At 45.9% G+C, this 12,100-nt stretch overlaps 1 long non-coding RNA gene across 1 annotated transcript; it reads left to right on the top strand.

Moving 5' to 3' along the window:
* The first annotated feature begins 8,365 nt into the window (after positions 1–8,365).
* Positions 8,366–11,757, top strand: LOC140422791 (uncharacterized). Its single transcript, XR_011947608.1, has 2 exons — positions 8,366–8,551; positions 11,130–11,757. It is a non-coding gene; the product is annotated as an uncharacterized lncRNA (long non-coding RNA).
* Positions 11,758–12,100: the final 343 nt, after the last annotated feature.

The following is a 12,100-nucleotide window of genomic DNA, read 5'->3' on the forward strand; positions in this document are numbered from 1 at the left end:
TATTGGACGCCTTTTCAATATGGCACCCGGACATGACAGCGGGTTATGCAGCCTCCAGATCTGCCCCACCACTGAATATGGAATAAAACGCCCCGGTGCATAATAAATGAAGGTGGTCTTGGAAGATTTGGCCTGTTTTCCTACCAGCCTCCACAACAGTAAACACTCCGGCTGGGATTCTCCGAGTCCGCGCCAGGTCGGAGAATTGCCGGGGGGGGGCGCAAGGATCCCGCCATGCTGCTCCAATGCCGGTTGCCGTGGAGCCTGTCGGGTGCCGTTGAAAGCGACGATTCGCCGCGCTCGATGGGCCGAGTGCCCGCCGATTCCCGCTGGCTTGGTTTACATATGGTCCCACCTGGCGGGATCTCGGTATTCTGGCTGCGGGGGCTGTCCCGGTGGGGGTGGGGCGGGGGATCCGACTCTGGGGGGTGCCTCCACGGTGGCCAGGCCCGTAATCGGGGGCTACCGATCGACGGGCGCGCTCATTCCGGCGGAGGCCTATGTTCCTATGCGCTGGGCTCCTGTAGGGCTCCGCCAGCGCCGAGATGGCCGTGGCATGCATGCGCGGACCCGCGCCGGCTGTGTCGGGCCAGCTTTCGGCACCGGAGCAGCGCACAGCACTCCAGCGCCGTTCTAGCCCTTGAAGAAGAGGGGAATTACTGGGCCTGGAGGCCTGTTGACGCCGGCATCGCTCGCGCTGGTTTTGACGCCGGCGTCAACACTTGGCTGCGATATCGGTGAATCACGTCCTCCATGTTCCTGTCTCTACTATGGCATTTAGCATCAAATAGGGAGAATTCCGCCATCGGGTCTGTACACAGTGTAATTCAGTGAGTGTTTAATACGTTCTCTATTCTCTTAATTTTGCACAACAAATGATTTAACATTGTACGTTTCCCTTGTTTCTCATTGACCAGAACTGGTCACAGTATTCAAGGTACAATCTGACCAAAACACTATACACTTTAGAAAATAGGAGCAGCAATGGGGAATTGGGCCCTTAATCATGTTTTTTTCTCAGTTGATTTTGCTATGTAACTTCATTTTCTATTAGATATGTTGATTGCTATTTTATATCTATTTGACATGTTGGGCATTGAGGCTATTTACATTCCTACAAATCTTCACCTTTAGTTTGAAACTATACAAGGATGATGCAAATTGTTCATAGTGCCTTCCTATATGTGATACATTTGTCTGCATGAAATCCCATCTGCCATTGCTCCATTCTTCATTATATTTCGGAGAATTTTGTAATTTCACAAATGGCCCCTTCCATTCCTCTGCTCCTTCTATTTTAAAATCACATGCAAATTGTTATCTTTTGGCAATTCAGAATCAAATTTATTGATACGAATTAGAAACAGGAGAGATTCACAAGGCCATGTAGAGTCCGGCCATAACCCATCCCATTTTGAAATTTTCCCCCGCTATCTTAAGTCTCACAATAGAACAGATTGACTTTATTAAAACACCACACAAATGAGGTATACACACATACATAGGACCATGTGTCCAGTCTCAGACTAGCAACCACTATTGTACCAGTGTGGCATTTTCCATTCCCCGGGACAACCATCGATGGAATTTCTGAATGAGGTTAGTTTAGGACAACCTTCCTCTGTACACGTTTCCTGATTTCACTATTCTAAACAAACAGAAAAAATCTTCTTCCTTTGTGCCCAATTAGTGGCAATGTTAAGCTCTGGGCTCATGCCCACTAGAACTGGGATTGTCAATGTCCCACTGATTTTATATATCAGCTGGTAGATAGTGGAGGTTTTCATCCAATCGTTCTGGATTGGACTGACCCCAGGTGCATGAAATGAATGGCCAGTGTCTGACCCACAGCACCACCCTGTTCCCCCCTTACCCTTTATGTAGAGATGTCCAATCAAAAGGACTGAATTATGCTTCAAATAGTAGAAGTTTATATTGCATTCTACATTGTAACAAAGAGCCTGTTAGAGCAAAGCCTGGTAATGAATTCAGGAATATAAAACAGAGCAACTGTTCACTTTGGAGCATTCAAGGATTTTAAATTTGCCATGTGTTAAGACTTTGGGTCTTGTCCAAAGAAACAGAGAGGCAGTAATTAGTCCACAATTAACTTTATATTTTATGCATAATCAGTAATGGACAAATAAATACAAATGAGTTGCTTCATTAACCAGCACCAGGGAAGCTTCCAGAACACTGTGCTAATGTGTTTTTTAATAAATGAAGAATGTTATAAATAAATCATCGATGACGTAGGCTTTTGGAGCAAACAATGGCTTATCGTCCATGTAGTTTTGTCGAAACTCCAGTTCCGTGCTGAAATATTTTAATTGTTTTAGTTGCAGATCTGGTGTGCTCAGCAGAGTGCTATATAATCCTTTTGCTGCCTTATTCATTCTATAATCCAACTGAAATTGTACTGTTGGAAAATGGACCTGCAGACGAGGTGATAACAGTTTCTTCTGTTTTATGTTGGTTAACAAACTGCTGACTGCAAGTTACTGTCTTCAGTTTGAAGCTTTCTTTTTACCTAACATATTTTCAAAATCAGACACGGTAATATCCTCAGGATTTCAATAATAGACAAAGCACTTGTCTAATGTTGGTAATACCCAGCCTTTTGTTTCTGCGGTGAGATACGAATAGCGATTGTTGTAACATCTGACTTTGCAGCCGTCTTACGTATCATAGTGCCATTTTTGTTATGTATTCTGCTAAGTGAATGCACTAATTTTCTGGCTGCATAAATTGACACAATGCTATTGTGATGATTGTAACGATTCATTCGAAAATATATTTTTTCTTTTTGGATATGGTTGAGGCAGTCATGAAGCTATAGTAATTTTTCCTCTCATGCTGCCCAAAGCTGTTTTATGAAACTATGGGGTAAACTTTCAGGTCCAACTAGCCGCTGGAGGCGTTCCGGGCAGGACACAAAAACTTCTGGACCATTGAGAAGTCCATTGACCTTTGATGGGACTTTCCTGTCTCGGGCATATGGGATTCGAAAATCCTGTTCTATAAGCATTCTACTGCAGATATTCATGTTACATTTCTTTGTTTTGTTAATCTTTGTTTCTCCTCCAACTCCAATTCTTGGTTAAATTATTTATTCTAATTTAGCAACATATATACCTCACTTCAGATGAAAGTTCAAGATAAATATAGGGCTGGATTCTCCGTTTGGATTTTCCATGTTCCCGCCGGAACTGGAGCTATTAGAACAATATTCAGAACATGGAAATGGGCCCGTTCTCTGCCGACATGAATTGTAATCAATTCCCATCCCTGCTCGCATCGGATTCGCTGGGGCCGGAATTCTCGTTAAAGAACCTGACCAGCTGAAGCTGCTTATAAGCTGATAAAGAGAGGAGGAGGGACAACCTCTTTGCCAGGGTGGGGCAGAGACTCAAGTCCATCCTCCTGAACAGTGCCTGGGAGGAGGATGCAAATCCAGTCAGTGTTGCCAGCATCACCAGGATGACTGGCACTCAATGCCAGAAGAAGATGAATGACCTCCTTATGCCGGGCACCCCGGTGGGTTTGATCCAGGTTGAAGGTGATATAGTGTAATGCCCAGGCTCATAGGGCACAGCGTGGATGCACCTGTGTGCGGACGTTTGCGAGATTCCGCATAGGTCCCACACAGCCAGAGGCATAAAGTTTCATAGCGACTGTCACCTTGATGGCCACCGAGAGCGGGTTTCCTCCTCCAATCCCCACGGTGCTATGTTTGCCACCATCTGGGTTAGGTGTCACACGGTCTCCCAGGTGAGTCGGTGTCGGCAGAGGCAGCCTGGCAGCTCCTAGAAGGACAGGCACTGACGGTATAAACATGACCTGAAGCGGCGCCTCCTTCGCTCTCTTCCTCGGCCTGTAATACCCTAGTATTAGGGCTACAGTATTATAACCCTAACACTAAAGCTTATATTCCCAAACAATTAAATCATGTGCTACATTTTCACAATATGACAATCTGCACATGGCATCAAAACCATTCCTGTTGATGTAATTGACCCCATTGACTCCATGGGCAGAATGTTACCCTCCCTGCAAATCGGGTTCTGAGGCGGTGGGGAAGCAAGGGAAGCGTGAAATTGAAGGGAATCCCTCAGGCAGCGGAGGGTGGCTTTAATGGCAATTCCCATTGACAGTAACAGGAGCTGAGAATCCCACCGCAAGTGAACGGTGTGCTGTCTCCTGAAACACACGGCTGAGAGATCGGTGAACCCTGTCCCCTTTTTTGAATGTTTACTAATACAAATATAAATCCCTTAAAACTACTTTTATTTTCCTGACAGAATTCAGTTGCTTTAAACAGAATTTATTTTCTTCATGTGAGATATCTGAAGGTAGGTGAGCCTTGACTCCGAAATCCCCATTGTAGCCCACAAGTGGCTAGAGTTTGCTTATTGTCCTGTGTGAGGAAAGATCACCTCATATCTAGAATATCAGAGACATCTTCACATACTTTCTCCAAGGGTATGTGATACTGACTCCAGGTCACCTTTGATGATAATCCCTCATCTGTGACAGCATTTTCAGATGATGTTCCTAGATTGTCTAGTTCCTGAGTCATAAAGTTTGTGTTGTCATCCACTGTGTTAGTTGCTAGGTTTGCAGCTGATTGTTAGATAAGCACAATATATTGTAAGCCTATTGGCTATGATCTCTGAATATGTGACCCTTCATTTAATGCTCACTTTAAAGGGGGATCCACTGACTGAAATGAATATCGCTCCCTCTGTTTTATCCTTATGTTCAGAATGGCTCATTATGGGCTTTCCAAAACAGCCAAAGCCAATGGAGCTGCTGCAGACTGCATGCCATATGCTTCGTGTAATGCCTGACCACCCTGGACTTCTTCCATAGTTTATCCTCTTTTTCCCCAAAAAAACAGAAATACATGGGAACATCATTGATGCTTCTCTTGAACACACAGGAAGGAAAACAATTGCTGGATGAAAAATAAGCATTTAATTCAAATTAATTAATTAATCAATTAATCTATAAAAGCTACAAAACCCTTTCAATCAATTTTGGGCTTTAATGGCCCTGAATATTATATAACTGTTCACCTGTTGATGTGTACAGATGGGACATATGTAACCATGCTATTATAGAAACCAAACAGTGCAGAAGGAAGCCATTTGGCCCATCGAGTCTGCATCGCCCCTATAGCCTACAGTTAACACACATCCCATCAAACATGCCTCATCTCCCTAACCGCCCCCCCCTCTGACCACAAGGAGGAAACATTCAGCCTACTGCATGTTTCTCGATCTTTATTTTCCTTTCTTTCCTTATTTTCCATGTTTCTAGACTTATAGGGCGGGATTCTCCAAACCCTCGCCGGGTCGGAGAATCGCCGGGGGGCGGCGTGAAACCTGCCCCCGCCGGCTGCCGAATTCTCCGGCGCGGAGATTTGGCGGGGGCGGGAATCGCGCGCGCCGGTCGGGGGCCGTTGGCAGCGGGCCCCCGCCGATTCTCCGGCCCGTGATGGGCCGAGTGGCCGCCCGTTTTCTGCCAGTCCCGCCGACGTAAATTAGAGCAGGTTCTTACCGGCGGGGCCTGGCTCTGAGGGCGGCCTCCAGGGTCCTCGGGGGGGCGCAGGGGGATCTGGGTGGCCTGGCCCGCGATCGGGGCCCACCGATCTGCGGGCGGGCCTGTGCCGTGGGGGCACTCTATTCCTCCGCGCCAGCCGCTGTAACAGTCCACGATGGCTGGCACAGAGATGAGACCCCATGCACATGCGCTGGCGCTCCAGCGCTTGCGCCAACTCACGCCGACCGGTGGAGGCTCTTCGGCACCGGTTGGCATGGCACCAAGGCCCTTCCGCACTGGCCGGCGCGGCGCAAACCACTCCGGCGCAGGCCTAGCCCCTGAAGGAGCGGAGGATTCGGTACCTTCGGGGCGGCCCGACGCCGGAGTGGCCCGTCCCGCCGGTTCGCGGAGAATCCCGCCCTTACTTTCCTTTATTTTCCTGCATCTTCCTTTTTAAAAATGGCCACAATCCAACAGCCTCGTCACACCTGACTCTGTTACGCGACAAGGCTGGTAAATTGTGCGAAAAACCTCTTGTGAGATTTAATGAGATGTCGAGGTGTCGTGATCTGGACGGGATCCAGATTTGGACATTGAAGTGTGCAGTTATGTTCACATAAATATGTTGGTGTCGGAGTATTTCAAGGCCTGGAATCAAATGCCCTGTGTCCTATCAGGCCTCCCAATCTTGCAGCAAGGCAGCATGAAATTGCATCAGTCTAACACCCGAATGATAAAGAGTGGCGTGCAGAAGGTAAGCCTCAGTTTGCAAGAGACTTTGAGGTGAGTGTAACAAAGTCTTTCTGCTCCTGATGCACTGATCACCACTCCATTGGGGCAGATCGGTTCCTGTCCTCCATCTCCATGACGTGCTAATCTTCATGGACAGCACTATGCTGCTCAACCCATGGACCCTCCTGTGTCACCAAGTTGGATCAGTACTGCACCTGGAGTCTCCTTTCCCCGGGTGCCACATACCAGTGCCTATATGGACAGGACTAGTCTGTGGGACTCATGCAGCCAACACAACAAAGGTCCGAATTTCAGCCTGGGGTGGAGCACAGGAGAGACTACGGGATGTGGCCTAATGAAGACGAGGGGGGGCAATGTGGAAGGAGGGCTGTGAAAGGAAGGAGAAAAGGACAAGGGCTCGAGATGGCAGGCAGAGGGGCAATGAGGTAAATGAAGAAGATGAACAATGGAAGGCAGAGGGAAGACTTTTGGGAGGGAAGCTGAATACCAACAAGGCTGCAAGAAAAGTTCAAAAACAATGGGGTCAAATGGCTACCACTTCAATTACATGAAGACTCCAGATGCAGTGGGTAGAGGTGTGAGTGGGGCATGGGCACCTCCCAGGCTCCGGGGGATGATGCTTGAATTGGGGAAGATTTCTTCATGAGGCTGCTAGCCTTTTTCCTCTGGGTTGCTGAGATCCTGCAGTCTGGTGAAGCCAGTTGGGCTGGAGAGGGTGATATAAGTGTGCTGGACTGGTATTTAAATGTGAGCTGATGGTGGGCAGACGGACCAGCTGTCAACCCACCAGGAGACTCGATGGGAACCATAATTAATGAGGACCCAAGCGCAGAATCTGGCATGAGGCCCCATGCCATTTTGGCTCAGTGGGAAAGGCACCGCTGGAGTCACCCGCCACCGCACATAGTCTCAGAATGTGAGCATCGTAAGGTACTTCCACGTTGTTCTGTTCTTTTCTTGCCTACTGAGGTAATCTTTTGGATCAGCCGTATTGTGATATGCCAATGGGCTATATCATAGTTGGGTGGTGTGCGACATCCAACCAGCAGGTGGCAGTACAGACACACCATGTGGTCTCCAGACCAAAGTCATGTGACCTGTGACTCCAATATGCAGCGAGACACATCCGGCCACCTTCAGAAGAAGATTGAGAGGGTAATAAGACATACAAGTGAATGGTTAATGCCAGGTGCAAGTTTCAGTGAAGTAGTCAGCAGACATCATGATAACGTGCTCTGTATCAGATTGCTGTTTTACCACACGAGACTCAATAAAAGATTCTGGTTTAGATTGGTCAAAGTCTTTGGTGAGTTCCTTTGTAAAGTACAAAGGACCAAACACAAGCCGCAGCTCCTAAAATTTCTCTATTAAGCAGTTCATTGGCCATGCGCTTCCTTGATTCCCTCTTTACGGCAGGAGCATCTGCTTTTTCCTCGATCCCTAACACCCTCGCTTTATTGCTTCTCAGGTGTTGATAGGCCTGTTGTACGATTTCCATAATTTTCTCTTTTTTATTACAGCTTCCTTTACTTAAAAGAACTGTGTCCCTGACTGAATTAGTTCACAGTGGCCTCAGAAATGGGTCCTGTACTTCTGTGTTTGATTACTGCAGCGCTTTCCATTTTCAGATGCTGTGTTTGCCATTCACAGTGGATGAACTGAATGCAAATTGGGGCCTGCTGGATCCAATATTTGTAAGTGGACCCAGCTGAGTGGCTCAGTCAAAATTATATTATGCCAGATCAAGGCATGAGCATCATTTCAACCAGGACCTGATGTTTTCTGCTGACAGTATAGGTTTGAGATGGACATTTCAGTTGTCTGAATATTGAACGTGCATCATAAAGAAGTAGGGGGGAGTGGGATGAAGATGGGGATGGGGGGGGTCATGTTTAAAATTCTTGATTTACCAGATCAGTGATCTGAAGCACAAAGTGATTGGGTGCGGGTGACATGCTTTTCGTTATACTCATTATCATAACAGTGGAGTTGCCATGGCAATGGTTGTGTAATAAATGACAATGTTGGACCTTGTGGCATCAACTTGAATAATGCTTTCGACCTGAAAACTGCCATGCAATCTTCTGCCCAGATAAAGGAAAAAGATAATAGTGCGGACAATGTCAAAATATTTGATGGGTGCTATATCGCGCAGACAGGCAACATGGTCCATGGGATAAGTCACACGGCTGTGGAAAGTGGCCAAATAACCTGAACTGAATCTACTTCATAAGCATTTCTTTTTTATTCCACTGTGAGTACTATCATGGACAGCAGCTGATTTGTGTTTAATTCCACAGAAATGCATGAATTAAATTGCGAAACTTCCGGAAAAGGGAATGTTGTAATATTTTAATTGATAGCTACATCCAAAGAAACAAATTTAGCAACCAGAAATACCACCAGTTTTTCATGTTGTGATTACAAATACAATTTGTTTTACATAGTTGTAATAGTTTCTGTCTGGAAAGCATTCATTTTAAAATCAACGAGGATAACTCACAACAGCAATAACAAAATGTAATTTATTCAGTTGGATTGGATTTGTTTATTGTCACGTGTACCAAGATACAGTGAAAAGTATTTTTCTGCGAGTAGCTCAAACTGATCATTAAGTACATGAAAATAAAATAAAAGGAAAATACATAATAGGGCAACACAAGGTACACAATGTTCAATTACCACCCAGCTCCAACAACATCCAATATTGTTGCAATGTACTGAAAGCTTCCGTAAGTGGAGTAAATGTAAAGTAAGTAAGTAAAGTCGCCATAGCCCCAGATGACCAGAGGCTGCTTTCCCCCTTTGAGGGGGAGAGCTGACTGGTGGTGATTTATCCTGAGGATCACCACACCTCAGGCGAGGGGCAAGGTTGATAACCTCAGCCAGTACGGGAATTGAACCCGTGCTGCTGGTGTCACTCTCCATCACGAACCAACTGTCCTGCCAACTGAGCTAAACCAGAGACAAATTATCAGAATAGCTATTGCCTTCTAAAAAAACGAGGGCCGGAGTTTACCACTTCACAACTTCCACCTCATAATTTTCCTCCCGTTCACCATAATCGAAAGGAAATGTGGGCTGATGAGCTCAAAAGTGTAAAAGCTCAGCCAATGGCCCCGATACAAATCTGAAGACAGTTTATGAGCATGGACTGGGGTGGGTGGTGTGCGTAGAATTGCAGGGAAAAACCCAGAGGTCAATTGAACAGGTCAAATCTGTGATTTCAACTCAGTTGTCCAAATTAGTTTGGACTTTTGCAGTTTTTCATCTTCAAGCGGTGCGGCAGACATTGCAACACCTGCATGATGTAATCTCAACTGTATGTAAAGGAAGCGCACAGAGATTTAAATTGGAGCATTCAGGGTAGATGATGGACATTGAGCAAGTCCAGCATCCATATTCAATGAAGCATAGCTGCATTTATTGCTGGGTAGTGTCTGGAGCATGAGGGAGATACTCTCCACCAGCAAAAGATGGAAGAAACCTATGGCTCTCCTTAAGAAGGCAGCACGGTAGCACAGTGGGTAGCACTGTTGCTTCACAGCTCCACTGTCCCAGGTTCGATTCCTAGCTTGGGTCACTGTCTGTGTGGTGTCTCCATGTTCTCCCTGTGTCTACGTAGGTTTCCTCCGGGTGCTCCGGTTTCCTCCCACAAGTCCCGAAAGGTGTGCTGTTAGGTAATTTGGACATTACGAATTCTCCCTCTGTTGGCTGATTCAACTACATCCTACGGTTTAAGCCCCCTTCATCCCTTCACCCAGTCTTGCTACATTTTCTGTATCTTATCAATCCTCACAAGCACTCAACTTGCAGAGAGCACCCAGCCTTCACTCTCAATGCACTTCACCAATTTCCCATTTATCTGTCCTTCGCTGCCACTTACCCCAATCCTCATGCAATCTGATGCATCTGTCTTATCATCACCCTCACTGAAGGCACCCTCACTGAAGGCACTGAATCAATTAGCTGAATACTTGACCTTCTCTCACTCACAGGTCTGTTTTTCACTGTTTGTATGAGAAGAGAACACAAAATGGACAGGAGGGGGCAGATCTGGAGATAAGCTGTTACGAAAAGTGCATTTCAAGCGAGGAGTAGAATGTGGAGATATGTGGCACTTCGCTGTTCCTCTCAGTCGGAGATGGAGAGACAGGGAGCTTGTAGATAGTTGGTGTCAGGATTACAAATATCTCTGACATGCATATACTGACTGAACAATGACAAAACTGACGATGGTGATTGTCAGGTTCGTGTATTTGTCACAACTGGATGACATCCTTTTCTTTTTCCATCCAGTGTTTCACACAAAAAGCAAATGTCACAGCACATCCATGAGGATGATTTCTCAGAGACCCTTAATTCTTCTGCGGATGTAAAGTCACAGTTATACATTAGCACAGCTACTCACATTTCTGCAGGTCCACTTAATAGTTTTTTGGGTTTTCAACTCGTGAAAACAAACACACACTGGTAGGAGGAATTGATGTGGGAAGTTGATAATGGGGGACACAATCCTTTCCAAACTCAGCTGAACTGGGCACAGCCAAAGGTTATCATTAAGAAGAGAATGTTAACTGAGCCAGACACTAGAAAAACTCCCATGCAAACTCTCCATGCAGGATGGAAGAACCAAACACAATCACTGGTGGATTAATGGTGCAGGAAATAGCAAAGTGCCTGTTATGGCGACAGTGAACGCTTCTGTGGAGCTTTGAATGAGGCTCTCAATTATTTTGTGCAGGTCATTGCCATGCAGACTTTGGACGCCAATTTATCTGCCTCTTTAAGTAGAATGACCAATTTCTTTTCTTTGTCGTTATTCTCTATAGAGGATGTTAGGAGTGATGTCACACTGACCGAGGAGAGGTTGGACGGTGAAAGGGGGTAGGAAAGTGGAACCTCCTCTCAAAGCAACCCAAAGCCCATCAGTTGCATCCCCACCCACCTGACATGCTGGCTGCCGATGATCAAATCTGCCCTGGCACAGGTACAGTTGGAGCTGTCCTTGGTGAGGCCATCAGGCACTTCAAACCCAGAGAACACAGAACAGAAGTATCTCTGCAACCAGGGCAGGAATCTATATGGACCTTTTCTGACACTACATAAAAGCGATAAAAAGTGTACGCTGAAGAAATTATAATTCATCACAAGCTTGCAAGTGGTTGTTTGACAAAATGTTCTGTTGCTAAGTTTTATTAGTTTTTTGTCACGCCTCGTAACATTTATTGATTCGCACTGTTTCTCAAGATCCAATGCACACGTTCACCTGTTTCATAATGTCAATGGAAGACGAGATTGATTGAGCTGATGTTGAATTGGTGAATGAGTGTTCAAAAGACTATTTAGCAAAGGGAAGGATGGGAATAATCTTAATGGTGGAATGTATTGGATGATTTCATTTCTTATGTTTTACTGCAATATTAAAGCATTCCTGGCAGCAGTGAAGCCAACTAGTAATGGGTTCTCCATCTTCATTTTCTCCTCCTCGTTTTTTCTCTATGTTCTTCTTATCCGAAGATTAGTGATGATCCCCTTCGTCATTTTCCATTCATTGCGCTATGTTGCGCAGGGTAAAGTACAGTACTGCTCTCTGTACACCCTAGTTGGCTGAGGGAGTTTCATCTGGGCATCGCAAGTGCATCTTCGACATTCTGATAACTCGATCAATGACAAGCCTGGTGATCGTGTGGCTCTTGTTGTAGTGCTGCTGCTGGGCTTCCTCACAGGTGTCATTAACCTGGTTTGAAGGCACTTGTTCTTGATAAACAAGTCCTTGAACCTGTTTCCTGGAATGGAAAGG

This window comes from Scyliorhinus torazame, chromosome 5, assembly GCF_047496885.1.
Source record: "Scyliorhinus torazame isolate Kashiwa2021f chromosome 5, sScyTor2.1, whole genome shotgun sequence".
Taxonomy (NCBI): domain Eukaryota; kingdom Metazoa; phylum Chordata; class Chondrichthyes; order Carcharhiniformes; family Scyliorhinidae; genus Scyliorhinus; species Scyliorhinus torazame.